At 44.9% G+C, this 18,292-nt stretch overlaps 1 long non-coding RNA gene across 1 annotated transcript in view; it reads left to right on the forward strand.

Annotated features, from left to right (window-relative positions):
• Window positions 1-4,040: 4,040 nt before the first annotated feature.
• LOC116100558 overlaps window positions 4,041-18,292 on the forward strand; it is a 34,591-nt gene continuing 20,339 nt past the window's right edge. The window contains exons 1-3 of the long non-coding RNA XR_004122630.1: window positions 4,041-4,296; window positions 9,828-9,956; window positions 11,601-11,763. This is a non-coding gene — a long non-coding RNA (uncharacterized LOC116100558). The remainder of the gene's footprint in view (window positions 4,297-9,827; window positions 9,957-11,600; window positions 11,764-18,292) is intronic.

Raw genomic sequence — 18,292 nt, forward strand, 5'->3', positions numbered from 1 at the left:
TGACCCATAGAAAATCAGAACTCTCTGTTTCTGATCCAGCAGACCTTTGAGGAAGGAGAGAACTTGGGCCCTGCCTCTGCCCACCCAGGATTCTTTCACCCCTGGGTTGAGCTGTGGCCAGTACTGCTGATTCTGCCCTTGGCGACACACGGGCCGCACCAGGCTCTGCCAGCTGGCTCCAAGGCTCTCGGATTTCAGACCAGTCATCAAACATAAATACAGAGCCCTGTGGGCCTCTTGAACACCACTCCCAAGAAAAGCAAGGCAGGGGCCTTGCCAATTCAGTTATGAGAAAGATAGCAATTTAGTTTAACTTTGTTGTATTTGGCTTTTTAGTCTACTTATCACCTTCTAGAATCTTCCTTCCTCTCCCTAAACTCCAGCCGAGTTCTAAGGTTCAGAAGTTCTCAGGGAAACCAACTCTGGGTATAAAGGCTTGGAAGACTTTTTTTTTATTTTATTTTATTTTTATTTTTTATGAAGCAACTCTCTTTAATGTCTGTTTATGGTCAGGAGCAGTCTGCAGCCTCCCATAGCAACGTCTGATTAAACAGTGCCCAAGCTATCCTGGGGCAATAGACAGATAATTGCCCTGCTTAATTTCCCCATTTGATGCATAATGAAAGCCTTGCTCATTTTGAATGTGTGGGAAAGAGACAACTTCAATATATTTGGACCTGCAGATGAATTTTTAGTATTGCTGTCCTGGCACGCGGTGCTGTGGCCCTGGTTATCTCTGTCATAGTTATTACACACGTTTGAAAACAGACCAAGCTGCTGGTGCCAAACAGCAGCAGAACAGGGCGTGGAAGGGAGGCGGCTTTGCCTATCTTATGAAATACAATGCACACACATGGCAGAACATGTTTCCCCCCAAATAATAGGTGAAAGATCCCTTGTCATCGGCAGTCTTGCCATTTCCTGTTGCCTTAGATCGGCTACAGGGTTTTCTCAAGCAAGAAGCAATTGTCTCTATCTGTCCCTCTTCTGTGTGATTGTTGGGCCCTAGAGAGCCAGCAACAAGGTCTGCTTGGACTTAGCTGTGTTCCTCTGGAGAGTTTACTTTGCTTTTCTGTGTCTTGTTTTATTTGTCAATGGATTGAAAGCTTATTCTCCTTTCTTTCCCCCTCCACTCCTTTATTCTTTGTATCATGAGTGCACATGTATGTGTGTGCAGTCATGTATATTTGTGTGTGCAGTCAGGTATATTTGTATGCGTTTATATGTGTGTGTGTACATGCGCGTGTTTGTGTGAAAGCCTGCACATGTATAGCATTTGTGTGGAGGTCAGAGGGGAACCTCAAGTGTTGGTTCGAGTCTTCCACTTGTACATATGCTGGGCCTGCTGTCAGATGAGCCTCTGGGAACTCTCTCGTTTGTGTCTTCCATCTCTCTGTAGTCTGCTGGAGTTATAGATGTGCATGCCCACCACCCAGCCCAGGTTTACCTTGCTTCTGAGAATCTGTACTCAGATCCTCACCTTTGCCCAGTAAGCACCTTACCCACTGAGCCATCTCCTCAGGCTCCTTCCTCTTTTAATTCTTTCTTCTTTCTTTGATTCTGGAAATTGCTATTTCAAATATTACCAGAAGTGGAACAGGATGAAACCCTTGGGAGCTTCACTCTCTGCCCAGATCAAGTCTTGTTTCATCTACACCTGCATTCACCCACCTTGAGAAGCGAGTCCCCAGACACCTGTAGGTTTATCAATAGATGGCTGCTGTAGAACTATGGGATCCTGACAGTGGAGACTGATGAACTAACTCTCAAAGGGCTAGTTCTTCTGTCCATCTTGTCTAGGCATCGTGTGGAAGTAGCCAGCCCATGACTTGACTGGCAGACTGGCATTGAAGAGCCTTTCATAAGGCTTCCCTCACTGGTCTGGCAATCAGGCAGGGTGGCTCAGTTCTCCACATGGCCTCTGCAGCAGGCTAGCTTGGGCTTGCTCCAACAGTGGTGGCATTCCAAGAGTTGCCAGCAGCAAGAGAAGGCAAGCCCCAGTATGCAAGGACTTTACAAGCCCCTGCTTGCATCATATTGGCTAACATCTCATTAGCCAAAACAAGTCATGCAGCCAAACCCCGAATTCATGAAGGAGGGGATATGCAAATAACCTTGAAACAGGGAGAAATGCCTTGGAGGCCATTACTACAGCAATTGTACAGCAAGAACGGATTTCTAAAGGATAATGACTCGTCTCCTTTTTCACATAACCCAGGTCCATTATCACAGCCTACACGATTAACTACAGATCTTTACAATTGACATCCACTTAGTACTTAGGGTTTTCTAATTGTCACACAGATTGTTTTTAAATGATGGTGCTGTGGTCTAGGATTCACGTGTTGACCACATGGTCCTAGCCAGTGGCGGTATTATTTTGGGAAGCTCCGGAAACTTTGGGACGTGGGAGCTACTCTCCAGTTATGTCTGAGAGTGTGCCTCTAAAGGTTATACCTGTCCTCTTGCCCCTTTCCTTTCTCTGTGTCTTGTACTCCATGAGGGGAATAGCCAGCTTCTCCCTCCATATGCTCTAATCACCATGATGCTCTGTTCTAAAGCACAAGGCTGGCCAACCACGGAAGAGATCTCTGAAGGGTGAGACAAGAGGAAACGTTTCTTCCCTGAAGCTGCGTCCGTCGGACATTTGGTCATAATGCCAACAGTGGTAATGCTGAGTACAGTAATTCACGTAGCTGCTTTAGGTCAAAGGAGTCTAAATGAATGCCCATTGCATTTGCATATATCCCACAAGTCTCACCAACACCGTGGACTTGTAGTGGAAAGGCAGAACTTGGACTCAACTTCTGCTGTACACTCCCACAATGTAGATCACCTCTGACACCAGCCACCTGCTACTTTCTCTCAACCAGCAAGCAGCCATTCCTGTGGCAGACACCAACTAGGTATCCTTTAACCTAATTGATCTGTGATGCTACCTAGATAAATGGTCGCATCTTATAGATTGAGGACTATCTCCATCTGTCTCCCCATTACCACTTGTCTTAGTTAGGGTTATTATTGCTGCCATGAAAAACTAGCAAGATGAGGAGGAAAGGGTTAATTTGGCTTACACTTCCACATTATAGTCCATCACTAAAGGAAGCCAAGACAGGAATTCAAAGAGGACAGGAACCTAAAGGCAGGAGCTGATGCAGAGGCCATAAAGGGGTGCTCCTAATTGGTTTGTTCTCCATGGCTTGCTCAGCTTGCTTTCTTATTGAGCCCAGGACCACCAGCTCAGGCTCACAATAGGCTGGGCTCTCCCCAAGCCTAACATGTATTTTGGAGAAGGGGTGTGTCCTAGTTTTATGATAAAATACCCTGACTAAAAGCAACCAAGAGGAGAAAAGAGCTTATTTGGCTTATAGTCTCAGGTTACAGCCTCTCTATTGAGGGGAAATCGAGGCAGGAACACACAGCAGCTAGTCAGTCAAGAGTAGAGAAATGGACACATCTCCGCTGCTTGCTAGGTTGCCTGTGCCGGGCTAACTCTTTTCACTTATACACTTTAGGGCTACCTGCCCAGAGAATGGTGCCACCCATAATGGACTGGGCATATCAATTAACAATGAAGACCCCATTCCAACCCCAGACACACCCACAATCTAACGTGATCTAGGTAATTCCTCAATTCCTCAAAGTTCTTTCCAAATAATCTTAGGCTGTAGTGAGCTGACATCTAAACTAACTGGCAGAATTGGGCTCATCTCCTATCGTGTATTTTGGAGGAAGCTGGGACCCAGTGAACGGTCTCAGTCTGAGATACAAGTGGCCACTGTATACAGGAAGTGGTGTTAGAGCCAGTGGTTAAATAGCTGAGTGTCTCCCGGCTAGTCTCACATCTGTCAGGCAGAGTGGCCTTTGCCACACTAACCGTGACTGTTAGCCTGGAATGACTTGGACAGATCGGTAGGTAGAGGAACATTCCTGCTTCCAGACAAGGCTAATATCCAAATTTCAGAATGTCAGATCCGAGGCACACATCAGCGGTGGCTTTTGGAGGCAGCCAAGGTGGGAAGCGTATCTCCTAGCCACTCTTCTAGAATGTTCCATCTTACATCAGCAAGGAGCACCTGTGAGGTCACACAGAGCCTCAGTTACTGTTATTTCTAGTCTATTTGTTCTAGTCTGTCACGTTCACTGCTGGTTGGTCTTGGCCTGATAGCTCATGTTCCCTGAGATTGGCAGATAGAACAGGCCAAGGGCTGGGTGCTGGAGGATCCCAGGAGCTCAGAGGGAATGGTTCAGACAGCAGTGAATGCCATACCTATGTAGGTAAAGGAGGCTCTGTGGGTAAGTAAGGTAAGGGCCTGAGGAGAGGAGATAGACAACCACGAATGGGAGAGGGGGTGAGAGAAGGGATAGGCCAAGACGTGTGTGTGTGTGTGTGTGTGTGTGTGTGTGTGTGTGTGTGTGTGTGTGTGTGTGAGGAGATGCCACTTTGGATCTGAGCCCCACATCAGATCAGGCAGACCCTCCTCACTGCACCACCTACAGGTCCTCCTAGAGACAAGCATCCAGAGCTCTGGAGGAGAAGCCTCAGGAAGCCAGAGCAGCTAGGGCTGGGCTGAGTGCTTCCGGGACACAGCCGTGTGGGATGATAGGAAGGGCAGCCAGGCCTTGGAGCAGGCCTCCAGCTGGACTCTGAAACCTTCTGCTCCTGGTGATAAGACCTAGCACAAGTCCGGAAGTAAGAAAGATGCAGGCTGCATTCTAGGCGCAGAGGCCAGGCAGAAACTTCCAATGGAGCAGAGCTGCAGGCTGGGCCAGGGCTGGGGCATTCCTGTATGCTTAGGCTCGCCTGCTTCATTCCCAGCAGGCTCTGGGCAGAAGTTTCTCTGGGGCAAATGTTGGCTTCTCTAGGCAAGAAACTCCCAGCTTGCTAATATTTGACAGAAAGTGACTTAAGTCCCCACCTGCTGGTGGCATCTAATAAGGATGGTCCTCCTGCTGGTGGCAGCCTGAGAAGGTGGGAAGGGGCTTGCCCAGCACCCTTGTTGCCCCCTCTTCCAGAGTTACAGGGAGCTCATTTGCAGCTCTCACTTCCTCTGTGTTCATGATGACACACACACACACACACACATACACAGACAAGGAAAAACTATGCAATCTCTTCAATCTTAACTACACAAGCCCACAGGAAGCATGATCTTGGGATTTCCTTCACACACAAGGGCCAGGGCTAGTGGAGACAGGGGGATGGCTCTGCTGCTGCAGCACCTCAGGCTCTTTGAGATAACTGTGTGGTTGGTCAGGTGGGGAGGGCTCCATGCTGGGAGACAATGAGAAGCTTCCAGAGGGGCTTGTCCACTATTAGTTCGAGCCCCTCCCCTTCTGCCTCTCCCTCTCCTGTCTCCTCCCTCTCTCCATTTTCAGAGTTAGACTCTAAGTTTGGTCCTACAAGGCTGCCAAAGGGCAGCTTCTGGAGAGAGGTAAATTCAGGCACCCACTCCAGGAAGACTGAAGAAAGCAGGGCTGAGAGGAAGGAGGTATAGGGGTGGCGGAGGGGGTCAGGAAGCTGTGGGGAATCAGGCAAAAGAGGTACAAGAGCTGGGTGTTGGTGGGAGGGATGCAGAGGAGAGGCAGGAGGGAAGGATGGGGCAGGAAGGGGTGGAGAAAGGTGAAGACCCAGGGAGATTGCGGAGGACTAGCTCCAGGGCAGGGCTGAGAATCCCTTTCATTTCATTTTCAACTCCAAAGTTGTTCATCAGTATTTTTTAAGGATTTCTTGAATAACAACAGCAAGTTTGTCTAGACATGAAAGAACACCTGTGGCTATTGTCTGCTTTTTCCTAAAGAGCTGCAGCCAGAGCCCACCCGCTCACAGGTTGGGACACCTGTAGGGACACAGCAATCAAATTATGGGTTGGGGAATAACAAAAGGAATGGTGTTCTCGAGGGAGGCTAGGAACAGGGACAGGGTGGGACTGTGAGGGCTGGCCTACTGAGACAGAAGCAGCTGAGGGCCCCGCGGGAAGGACAGGTATCCTTCCATGGTCTTCCGTGTTCCTGTCAATTCAAGGTAAAGGGCCATCAGGTGCCAGATACTCAAAGACAAAAATGAAGCCAGGAGCACCCGGCAAAAGAGGGGAAACCCAGGATGAGAGCACTGTGGGGTCTCGGAGGAAAGAGGGGTCCCAGGGTTGTGGGGGGCTGGCGTCTGATTCTCTATGTCCCATCAGGGCTCAGCAGTTGCTTGGCAGGAGAGGAAGGGGAGGGGAAGGAGGGGAAGGAAGGAGCAAGGAAGAAGAGAGAGAGAAAGAGAGAGGGAGAAGAGCTATGCTGTCTAGCTCTTACTAAGGGACAGGGTCCAGGCCAAGCTTGGATCAGAGTCCCTGTGACATCCAAGTTGCCTGCATTTTCCATGAGAAAACAGGCTTGAAGATACTCAGAACCATGTGCAAAATCTCATAGCCTAAACCAGCACTCCAGCCCAGAGCTAGTCCAGGTTCTAGGGTTCAGTCTCCCCCACCTATTCCCTGCTACACACACACACACACACACACACACACACACACACACACACACACAGAAACAGAAACCGATATACAGACACACATACACAGAGACATACAGACACACACACACACACAGATATACACAGACAGATACACATACACACAGAGACAGACATATAGATACACATAATCATACAGACACAGACACACAGACAGACACACACACACACACATACACACAGACACAGACACATACACAGACAGACACACACACATACACAATATACACACACACACTCACACAAAGCTTTTCTTTGTATGCTTTTAGACAGTACAAGTGATTCTACAAACCCAGACTGTAAACTATACACTAAAGCCCATCACGCAGGGATTTACATGCTCTAAAAATAATAAGGATTGTATGTTTATTCAGTAGTTCCCTCTCTGAATTCTCAAGACATTCTGGAGATCCGAAGTGTCAGAGTTTCCTTATTGAGGGGAGAACACCTTCCTGTCATTGTACTAAGCAGCCACATGGTGGCGCCATGGAGGGCCTGTCCAACAGAATTCAGTGATTAGTGGATTGCTTGCTGGTGGTCAACACGGATGAGCATTTCTTCCCTCCCTTTCTTCCTTCCTTCCTTCCTTCCTTCCTTCCTTCCTTCCTTCCTTCCTTCCTTCCTCCCTTCCTTCTTTCCTTCCTTTTTTCCTTCCTCCTTCCCTCCCTCCCTCCCTCCTTCTCTTCCTTCCTTCCTTTCTTTCTTTCCTTCTTCTATTTTTGAAACTAGGATTGAGCCTAGCACATAGTATGCAAGCTTCTATCACTGAGCCAGCTGCCCAGTGCCTTCCAAAAGCAGCAGCACCCAGGCCCGCTGGACTGCAAATCTAAGTATGCAAAAGTTATACAGCCAGTGAGGTGTGCCAAAATATAGCTTTTATGTGGCTAAAACATGGCAAAATATCACAGATGGGTGAGTCTAATTACTGTGTGTGCCTGGGTGTGCTGTTGATGCTGTTGTGTGCATGATTAATAAGGTCATGATTCATAGGCTTGCTACTGTGCCCATAAAATTTACTTTTCCTGAATTTATTCAGCAAGTCACTGATTCTAACATAGATCTTCACAGATTCATTCGTCCTGTAGCAGAGACAAGCCAGACAACCTTTCTTGAACCCAAATCATTTTTATATCTTAAGCTTGGTTTGGAGCACTTCCTTCTGCTTAGGCAGTAGTCTCTGGAGTTGCCTAAAGTTCTTGACACAATGTTAGTTTTGGAAATTAACCACAAATCAAATGTATCATGATTGAATGCTAGAGTCAGTCATCAAAATAAGTAAGTGGGTTTTCGTCACTGCAGAAGATATTACGAAGTATTTTAATGCCTTAATTTCATAACAAACCTCGTTAAGCTCATTGTGGTTTTCAGTTATTCTTATTGCTCTAAGGTCATTTGTGGATTCAATAGCTCAGCACACACAAAGTCATTGGAGCAGTTGTCTTCCCCTGGGCACAGACTTCCTGTTCTACCCTCAGCTGTGATTCAAAGCTGTCAAATGGAAAACCCAGAAACAATTAAAAAATCTTAAAGAACCTCTGTTGCAGTCAGTGGTTAAATCGTATTTTGTCATAAGTTACTATTAATTTAACTGCAGTTAACTTATGAATCACACTTTCTCAAACACACACACACATACACACACACACACACAACATATATGGGAAAAAAAAAAACCCTGTGTGCGGTTGTCAGTGTTACCTGTGGGTCCAGGCATCAGCTGGATGCCTTGGAATACTTCTTAGTGTGGATGAACAAGGAGGGTGACGATCTATACTCAGAGTGTTGGTTTGTCTTTTGTCAACTTCGCACATCTGCGAGAGGAAACCTCAGCTGAGAAGATGACCTCACCAGAGTGTCCTGGGAGCAGGCCTGTGGTGCATTTTCTTGGCTGATGGTAAATGTGGAAGGCCCAGCCCACTATGGACAGTGCCACCCTTGGGCAGGTGGTCCCAGGTTATATACAAAAGCAAACTGAACAAACCGGGAGGAGCAAGCACTGCTCCATGGTCTCTGCTTTAGTTCTTGCCTCTTTGTTCTTTCCTTGAGATCCTGTCCTGACTTCTTTAGGTTTTAGGTTATGATGTAGAAATGTAAGCCAAATAAATCCTTTCCTCCTCGCGGTACTTTTGGTCATTGTATTTGGTCAAAGTAATAGAAACCGCAACTAAGACACCCATGGAGAGACTTGGGCTTGCCCTGTGTCAGCCGTGTGTTGGGATGCTAACACTATGTGTATTGCCTTCTGACTGTCTTTTGTAGTGGATGCTATTCCTGCATCCTTGGTGGGAGTTTTAAAATGTGAATCTTCAGTGATAACTTCCTTCCTGCAAGATTTTTTCCTTTTTAAAATTTACTGTTGTTTTGAGATAGGGTCTTATGATGTAGCTCTGACAGGCCTGGAATTCACTTTATAGATCAGACTGGCCTCAAACTCACAGAGGTCCACCTATGTCTGCCTTCAGAGTGCTAGACTTAAGGTTGTGTGCCACTATGCTCAGCTCCTGCACAAGTTTTTATTTGCTTTTCACATGTACAGCAAAGTCACCAGTGGCCCAGGTACAACTGTGATATCCTTAGATAGTTCTACAGCCAAAAGGAGGTATAAATTCAGATTCCAAACCCAGGTATGATGGGCAGAATTCTAAGATGCCTTAGGATTCCCATCTGTCTTAGATAGGGTTTTACTGCTATGAACAGACTCCATGACCAAAGCAACTCTCTCTCTCTTTTTTTTTTTTTTTTTTTAAGGGAGAGACTCTTTCTTATGCCTGGATAGTTTTGTTGTTGTTGTTTTGCTTTTTTTTTATTTATTTACTTATTATATGTGAGTACACATATAGCTATCTTCAGATACTCCAGAAGAGGGCATCAGATCTCATTATGGATGGTTGTGAGCCACCATGTGGTTGCTGGGATTTGAACCCTAGACCTTCAGAAGAGCAGTCAGTGCTCTTAACCATTGAGCCATCTCTCCAGCCCCCAAAGCAACTCTTATAAGGACAACATTTAATTGGGGCTGGCTTACAGTTTCAGAGGTTCAGTCCATTATCAAGGCAGCATCCAGACAGGCATGGTATGGTGCAAGAGTAGCTGAGAGTTCTACATCTTCATCTGAAGGTTGCTAGCAGAATACTTGCTTCCAAGCAGCTAGGATGAGGATTGTAAAGCCCACACACAGTGACACACCTACTCCAACAGGGACACACCTTCTAATAGTGCCACTCCCTGGGCCCAGCATATACAAACCATCACACCATCCTCCAGCAGAACCTCTACATACTGAGTGTGCAGCTTGTCTGTATCACAGGTGTCACTTTCACGAGGGAGGCATCTAGATGTCAGCTTTGAGATCACCAAGAGGAACACTGTATCCTGGGCATGCCTGACCCAGTCAGAGGAGCCTGTAACAGAGGGTCAGAGAGACCTGACTTGAAAGGTACAAAACTGCTGTGTTGCTGCTAACTGCTTATAGAGCCCGAGGTGGGGTGGGGGGGGGGGCTGAAAGGAAGCCTCATGTGACAAATAAGTCATTAGGTGACCTAAATTACTAAGGAAGTGGTGGATTCTGGTCTTGTACTACAAGATTGAGGAGACTCAGGTGATGAGCTCCATACAGAACCGGGGCATGGTGAATCCCCAAGCAAAGGATCTACTTGGCTGTGTGTGGACTCCTGACCCACCAATCTCTGAGGTAAAAGAGCTGTGAGCTCTTCAGTTGGTGCTGTGTATTTGGTGTGGTTTGTCTTCTGAAGGCTCATGTGAGGGATGTTCAGTTTCCATGTGGCCCATGTTGAGATGTTAGGACCTTAAAGAGATGGGGTTTAATTGGAATGGAGTGTGTCCTGGGGTTCTACCCTCATGAATGATTAATGCTACACCACAGGAGTGCATCAGGCCTTAGGGGACTGGCTAAGTTACCATGAAAACGTTACTGTAAGCCTGCCTGAATCCCGCTTTTAAATGCAATCCCACTGTTGGGATACCATCTTCCTACATGGTCCTCCTCGGAATCCAGCCAAAATGAGAGCCACACTCTTGAGTCTCCTAGCCTCTTTTATCACTAAAGTACATAACCTGGGGTACTTTAAGGAAGTGGGAACTCAATCTTGGAAATGGAATTTGCCAGCAACTTGGATCCGTTTGGAAGAGGACGACGGTCTCTATACAAGGGCTGACGGAGTTGAGGGACTCAGAACACACCAGTGGAGCCATCAGATTAGGATAATTGTTTACTAGGGTAGAAAAACCACATGTGGCTCAGATCACAATTTTTTTGTTGTCGTTTCTGCCCCTCCCCAAAATAGCTTCCTTTCCTGGATGTGTCTGCACTGGTAAAGGAGTTTCCACTGGCCTTTCAAGACTGCCTCTATCAGGAGCTTCAGGGACCCCCTAGGGGATTTCAGTCCTACCTTCCCCTCGCTGGCACTGGTGTGTCTCCTAGGCTCACACCTGGGGCTGCTGCACTACTTTGGGAGACCTTTGTCAGGGATGATTTTTTTTACAAAACAGTATTCACTCTTCTAGGTCTCTCCTATTTTCTCCTAAGAAGTGATTTCCAGTCCCTCCGCTTGTACCAGAGTGGGCCAGCAACTGTAGCATTGCTGGACAGCTGGTCCCAGAGGGTGGGATGAGGGAATGGAGGGAAAGAGCCATCCATGCATCATTCCTGGATATTGTCAGGACCATTTCTCTGAGAGAAGAGTGGGTCAAAGACGGGTGTCCTTGGGGTCCCCTCCTTCCAAAAAGACCCCAGGTAGGTCTTATCCCTATACAATATCCTACCTCTGAACAACTGGGGTGGTGCCCCTCCTTGGGTTTCTGGGTCACAGTCTGGGAGTGATTGCCAATGTCGACCATCACTGCTGAAGCATTCATTGGTCTGTACCAACTTCTCTGAGTCCTCTCCCACCTGTGTGCTGTTCTGGCCACAAGGCACTATGCTATACCCCACTGTGTAAAGAAAGAGGGGCATCAAAGCTATGGGCTGCCACTGCCACTGCCCCCTCCTTGGCTCTATGGAAATGTCCTCTGAGAACTTCTTCATACTTCTGTCTTCTTCATACTCCACTCTTTCTCCTAGGTCATATGACCCAGGTTCACATCACAAACTAAGCTCTGGAGTCCAGTTCATGGAGGTTCTGAGGTCCTGGAACCTCTGGGCCTTGGCAGATGTTTGTGGAGGATGCTACTTTCAGAACTGCCCTCAACAACTTGGACAACTTGGACATCCAGTCCCTCACATGGTAAGATTTTAGGACTTGGTCATGGTAGGTGGCTTTGCTGGGCTACATCTGAGGCTTAGACACCTTCCATCTGTTTTTCTTGGGACATTTCCCTCCCTGATCCCAGACACCATGGTGTGAGGAAGTCCAGGCAACACAGGGAAGCCATGAGTCAGGGTTCTGGCCGACAGCCCAGCTCAAGTCCCCACCACCAGCAGCGCTTGATTGCCACATACGTCAGGGAAGAGCCTTCTGCTGGTCCCAGACAGAGCTGAGGAAGCTCACAGAAACCACAGCAGATAATAACTGAGTAGTATGCCCTTTTAAAATTAGCCTTTTTGTTTTGAGGTAGCTATAGAAGAAGTCAACAGTGCTGGAAAGATTCCCCTGTACTGTCCACCAGTTCTGCCAAAAGTAACATCCTGAAAAAAAAGAAAAAAAAAAAAAACCCAGACAGTACACGGAAGAAGCAGCCACACCCTCAGAACTCCTGTCCAACAGCTTCTTTCCGGTGCCCTTTTATAGGAAGCCAATCCTGGTACTCCTCACACCTTCCCTAACTCCTGACGAACACTATACTATGCTATGATTTTGGAATTTTTCATTTCAAAAGTGGTACAGGGATGGAGTCTCAGTGTTTTGCTGATTGAGTTAGTTAGCTTCTTTTACTCAGAGTGACTCCCCTGAGGTTCATCCCAATTGCATGTGTATTAGTTTGTTCTTTTTGTGGCTTCTCATTAAGTCTTTGCTTGTTGAGTATCTGGGCTGTTTCCACGGTGAATCTCTTACAATCCAAGCTGTTCCCGGCTCTCGTGTGCAAGCTTTCATGTGAACAACATGCATCGTCATTTTTCTGGGATGAGTGCCACAGTGCAACGGCTGGGTTCTATGGTAGTCACCCACTCCGTATTCTAAGATGCCAAACTGTTAACCAGCGTGTCTCTGACATGTTATATTTCCTCCATTCTGTACGAGTCATCCCTTTCTAGTTTTCTTTGCCAGTGTTTATTATTTTTAATTGTGGTAAAATATGTGTGATCTAAAACTTACCATCTTAGTTCTGAGTGGAGAGCTCGGTGTGTTCAGGGTACTCATTGCTGGGTAGCCGGACTCCAGAAATCTTTCCGTCTTGCCAGTCTGAAACTGTTCTTATCAAGCATGTACTGTTCCTCATCCCTTCCCCTAACCCTAAGCCCCACCCACTTCCCATTGTTATCAGCTTGATGCTCTAGAGCCCCCAAATGAGTGTCATACAATATTTGTCCTTTTAGGACTGGCTTTTTGAACTCAGTATGGTGTCTTTAAAGTTTATTCCTATGGTAGCATGTATCAGAATTTCTGTCCTTTTTTAAGGTCAAATAACATTCCACTGTATGGATATATACCATCTTTATTATGGACCACCCACCAACGGACACTTGTGTTTCTTTCTCATTCAGGCTATTGTGAATAATGCTGCAGTGAGCACAGGTATAAAAATACTTCTTCAAGTCCCTGCTTTCAGTCTCTCTCAGCACCACGTCCAGAAGTAGAATTGCTGGTCATGACAAACCTTTTAACTTCTTTTGTGTGCATATATGCATGCACATGTTCATGCATGCACAAGTCTGTGTATGCTTGCAAAGCAAACATTTTACATAGAGAGCCATCTCCCCAGTTCTGAGCAGGTTTTTGTGAGTTTTGAGGAATTGAGTTATTTTGTTCCCCCAATTTTAATGGGTGTGATGCTGTCTTACTGTGGTCCTGTGTCCCCTAATGCTTAATGATACCACACTTTCTTCTGTACTGGAGGCTATCTGTGTGTGTTTGGAGGAACTTTTATGCAAGCCCCTTTCCTGTTTTTCAGTTCCTTTTTGGCTACTGCTATGTTTTGGTGATTCTCTCTGTAATCTTTATAATAACATTTTATTAATTATATGACTTGCGAACACCCCCTCCCCCTGGGACCACCACGGGTCTCCTCTTCACTGCAGTGGTTGTATCCTTTGATACATTAGCTTTCAGCTTCAGTCTGGCCTGACTTCCTTAGTTTTAATGTGTTGCCTTTGCTTTTAATGTCATGCCCAAAATGTTATTATCAACCCCAAGGTTGAGGAACACTTTCCCCTTGTTTCTTCTAAGAGGTTTATATTATTAGCCCTTACAGTTAGGCCTCCCTTTGACACATTCAAACTCATCCTGTATTTTACAAGGAAAGGGCCCACCTTCTTTTCTTTTCTTTTTTCTTTCCTTCCTTCCTCTCTTCTTCCTGTTCTTCCTCTTCTTTCTACCAGTCCATACCATTTGCATGCTTGAGCTTATGATAAGCTTTCTATACAGGAAGCATGAGGCCTCTGGCTTTGTTCTTTTTCAAGAGTATTTTGGCTATTTGGGGCCTTTTGAGACTCCACATAAATTTTAGGATGGGCTTTTCTATTTCTGAAGAAACAATAATTCGGATTATTAGGCTACTTTGTATATTTTGACAGGCTCTTGGGAATAGCTTCTTCCAAAAAGCATGGGCTACTCACTGGGGTTCCAAGGTAACTGAGCAATCAGCATGAAAGCCCGTTGTCCCCCCTTCACTCCACTCTGGTTGCCTTCACCCTTAACCTCCCACTCACCTCTGGTGCAAGCACCACAATTCCTTTCTCTTCCCCCTTTAAGGTGGAAGGCTTGAAGAGTCATTGTCCTAATCCTTCAGGTGCGTAAAGTCCCTAGAACAGCAAGGCCTCAAAAGCAGGACAGAGTAGCCCCCAAGATGGAAGCAGTTGTTCTCTCTGATGAAGAGGTACAGGTCACCTTGTAGGGAACAGATTGGTCCCCTCTGGTGGTCACTTTGATTGGCAGATTAGCTGTGTGTCAGGCCATTCTGTAGGACAGAACAGGAGCTGAGAGAAGGATCAAGACGAGCACACCTTGAGCAGTCTGCTTACATGTATACCCCTTGGCCTGGATCAAGGCTGCCTCTGCTTAAACCTGAAGCTCTCCTTGGTGCAAACCTGGGATCCCCGGATCTTCTTACTTGTTCTTTTCTTCCCAACTCACTAAGTCTCTCTTTTCTGTTTTTACCATTACACCTCTCCTTAACAGATGGATGAGACTGGTGGTTGAGCCTAGACTGGTGGGGTCACCAGGGCCTGGCCTTCTGCCTCAATATACCAGTTACAATATTGACATTTTAACAAATACCTTCCTTTAATTCATTTGTGTGTGTGTGTGTGTGTGTGTGTGTGTGTGTGTGTGTGTGTGTGTGATCTTTAACTTCTTTCAACAGCATTTTGTAGTTTTTCCTTCTCTGATTACATTCATAAAATATTTTATTCATGTCACTACTTTTAGAAATAAGGATATCTTAATTTTTTATTTCTTTTCACCTAGCTCTGTTCCTGAAGGTAGATATTTAAATCCCCTACCATGTACTGTAGAGTTGTCTATTGATCCTTTCAATTCTGCCAATATTTTCTTTATGTATTTAGGAGCTCTGTCACTTGGTACCTATATATTCATAATAATTTTTACATCTCCCCGGGAAATTGTATGTTATGTGTGTTATCATGGTGTTGTGTATGTGCGTATGTATATGGTATGTGAACATGGACATGCAGGTGTGACTGCAGGTGTGTATCCATGTGTGTAGGACTGATGCTGATGCTGATGTTGGTGACAAGCATCTTTTCTCAATGTTTCTTCATGTTTATTTTTGAGATAGGATCTTTCCTAAACCTGAAGCTCATCAATTTGGCAGACTGACTGGCCAATTTACTTCAGAAGTCTTCCTGACTCCATGACCCCTTACAGATATGTGCTGCCATGCCCACTTTGTTTTTTTAAAACCAAATTCAGGTTCTCCTGCTTGCATGGAAGACATTTCGACTATCTGAGCTATCTCCCTCTCTAGTTCCAATCTTTTAAATCTATGTATAATTTCCTTCTATGCCATAATGTTTTTGTCTGTGTGTGTGTTTGATAAAAGACTATTTTGTCTAGTATTAGTATAGTTACCCCAGATCCTTTTTAATTACTGTTCCAATGGATTATCTTTCTCCATCCCTCTTTTAAAAAGTAGAATATCTTTTATTCATTCTTTAGCAATATCATACATGTAAACATTTTTGACTGCATATAGCCTACAGACTTTTTTCTTTACTGTTACTATGGTGATTACATAAGATAGTCTAAAGTTAAAAAAAAAATTCCCTCTATTCTCAGAAGTGCATGAAACCTTCTCTAAAACTGATTGCAATATAGACCACAAGACAAGACTTAAGAAATGCAAAAATGAAAATAACCTCTTGAATTGCATCAGACTACAACGGAATAAAATTACAAATTGAAAGCTCACCTCAGAAAATAGGCAGATACCTTGAGATTGAACAACTCACTGTTAAGTGAACAGAGGGTTGTTGAAGGAATCAGGTAGGGAAATTAGAAACTCTAGAAGTCAATGAAAAATGAGACCCAAACCTCCCAGAACCTCTGAGATGCAGCCAAGGCAGACTTAAGAGAAATATTTATAGTACACATATTAAAAAGTCAGAGTCTCCAATAATTCAATGATGCACTTCAAAGTTCTAGAAAAGCAAGAAGAGGCCAAGCCAAGTGCAGCAGATGGCCAGAAATAACAATCTGAGCAGAAATGATTGAAACAGAGAGCAACACAGAGAATTAGACAAAGAGCTGGTCATTTGAAAGTATTGTCAAGATTGGCCAAACCAAGCCAAATTAACTGATACATTAATAAATAATAAAATTAGAGGTAAAAAGGGAGTTGTTACAATAGACTCCAAAGAAATCTAGAAGACTAGGGAATGCTATAAGTACTTATATTACAACAAACTGAAAAAAATCTAGGAGACATAAAGAAACTTCTTTTTTTTTTTTAAAAAAAAGATTTATTTATTGTTATATGTAAGCACAATGTAGTTGTCCTCAGACACACCAGAAGAGGGCGTCAGATCTTATTATGGGTGGTTGTGAGCTACCATGTGGTTGCTGGGATTTGAACTCAGGACCTTTGGAAGAGTAGTTGGTGTTCTTACCCACTGAGCCATCTCACCAGCCCATAAAGAAACTTCTAAGGGCATGTCAGCTAATGAAGTTAAAGTCAAAAGGCAGACACAGCTTAAATGGACCAATCACAGTAATGATACTGAAGCAGCAACTAAAATTCTATCCACAAAGTAACGTCCTGGGACAGATGGATTTACTACTGAATACTACTAAACTTTGAAAGAAGTTCTAATAGCAACACTTTCCATACTGTTCCACAAAAAGGAAAGGGAAAGAATACTGTCCAACTTCTTGTGATACCAGTGTAAACCTGACACCATGACTGGGTAAAGACATAGAAGTAAAAATAGATACAGGCCAGTCTTTCTGATGTAGATGCTGAAGCTCTCAACAAAATATGTTCGAAGTTTAGGTCATATTAAAAAGATAATGTACCAGCACCAAACTGACTTCCTACCAAGGATGCAAGATTTGTTGAAAAAAAATAGAAATTAATAAGTATAGTGCACCATATTAATAAACATACAGACAGGAATCACACGATCAGATGACAAGCGTGCTTGATAAAGCTAATACATCTTTTAAAATATTTTTATTTATTCTTTGAGAAATTCATACAGAATATTTTGATCATATTCACCCACCTTCCCTTCCCTACCCACCCACTTTCTCCTCCTCCTCTTCCTTCTTTTTCTCCTCCTCCTTAACCCCCTCTTTTTTTTTTATGAGAGAGGGTTTCTCTGTATAGTCAGGGCTATCCTGGAACTCACTCTGTAGTCCAGATTGACCAGGATCTCAGAGATCCTCCTGCCTTTGCTTCCTGCTTGCTGGGATTAAAGGCATGTGTGCTGTCCAACTAGTCTTTCATTACAGTGTGTCCTTGTTTCATTACAATAGTATATCAAGTCATCTTAATACTGAACTATATCAGAATGATTCATTGTTCAGTGATAATTGTTCATCGCGGTATCACAATACTCTATTTTACCACAACCACATATATTATACCACCACAATACAATGCTCAACTGTGACATCACAACAATGCTGAACTGAGACATCACAACCCTTCACCTGTCATAAAATGCTCCATTATGACATCACAGTAGTATATTGTGACATTGTGATGCCTCATTGTTCTATCACAGTGCTTCATGTACTATCACAGTGCTCTGATGTGCTGTCACAGTGCTCTGATGTGCTGTCACAGTGCTTCCTGTGCTGTCACAGTGCTCTGATGTGCTGTCACAGTGCTTCCTGTGCTGTCACAGTGCTTCATGTGCTGTCACAGTACTTCATGTGCTGTCACAGTACTTCCTGTGCTGTCACAGTGCTCTGATGTGCTGTCACAGTGCTCTGATGTGCTGTCACAGTGCTTCCTGTGCTATCACAGTGCTTCCTGTGCTGTCACAGTGCTTCCTGTGCTGTCACAGTGCTCTGATGTGCTGTCACAGTGCTCTGATGTGCTGTCACAGTGCTCTGATGTGCTTTCACAGTGCTTCCTGTGCTGTCACAGTGCTCTGATGTGCTGTCACAGTGCTTCCTGTGCTGTCACAGT

The sequence above is a fragment of the Mastomys coucha genome, unplaced genomic scaffold (assembly GCF_008632895.1).
Source record: "Mastomys coucha isolate ucsf_1 unplaced genomic scaffold, UCSF_Mcou_1 pScaffold21, whole genome shotgun sequence".
Lineage (NCBI taxonomy): Eukaryota > Metazoa > Chordata > Mammalia > Rodentia > Muridae > Mastomys > Mastomys coucha.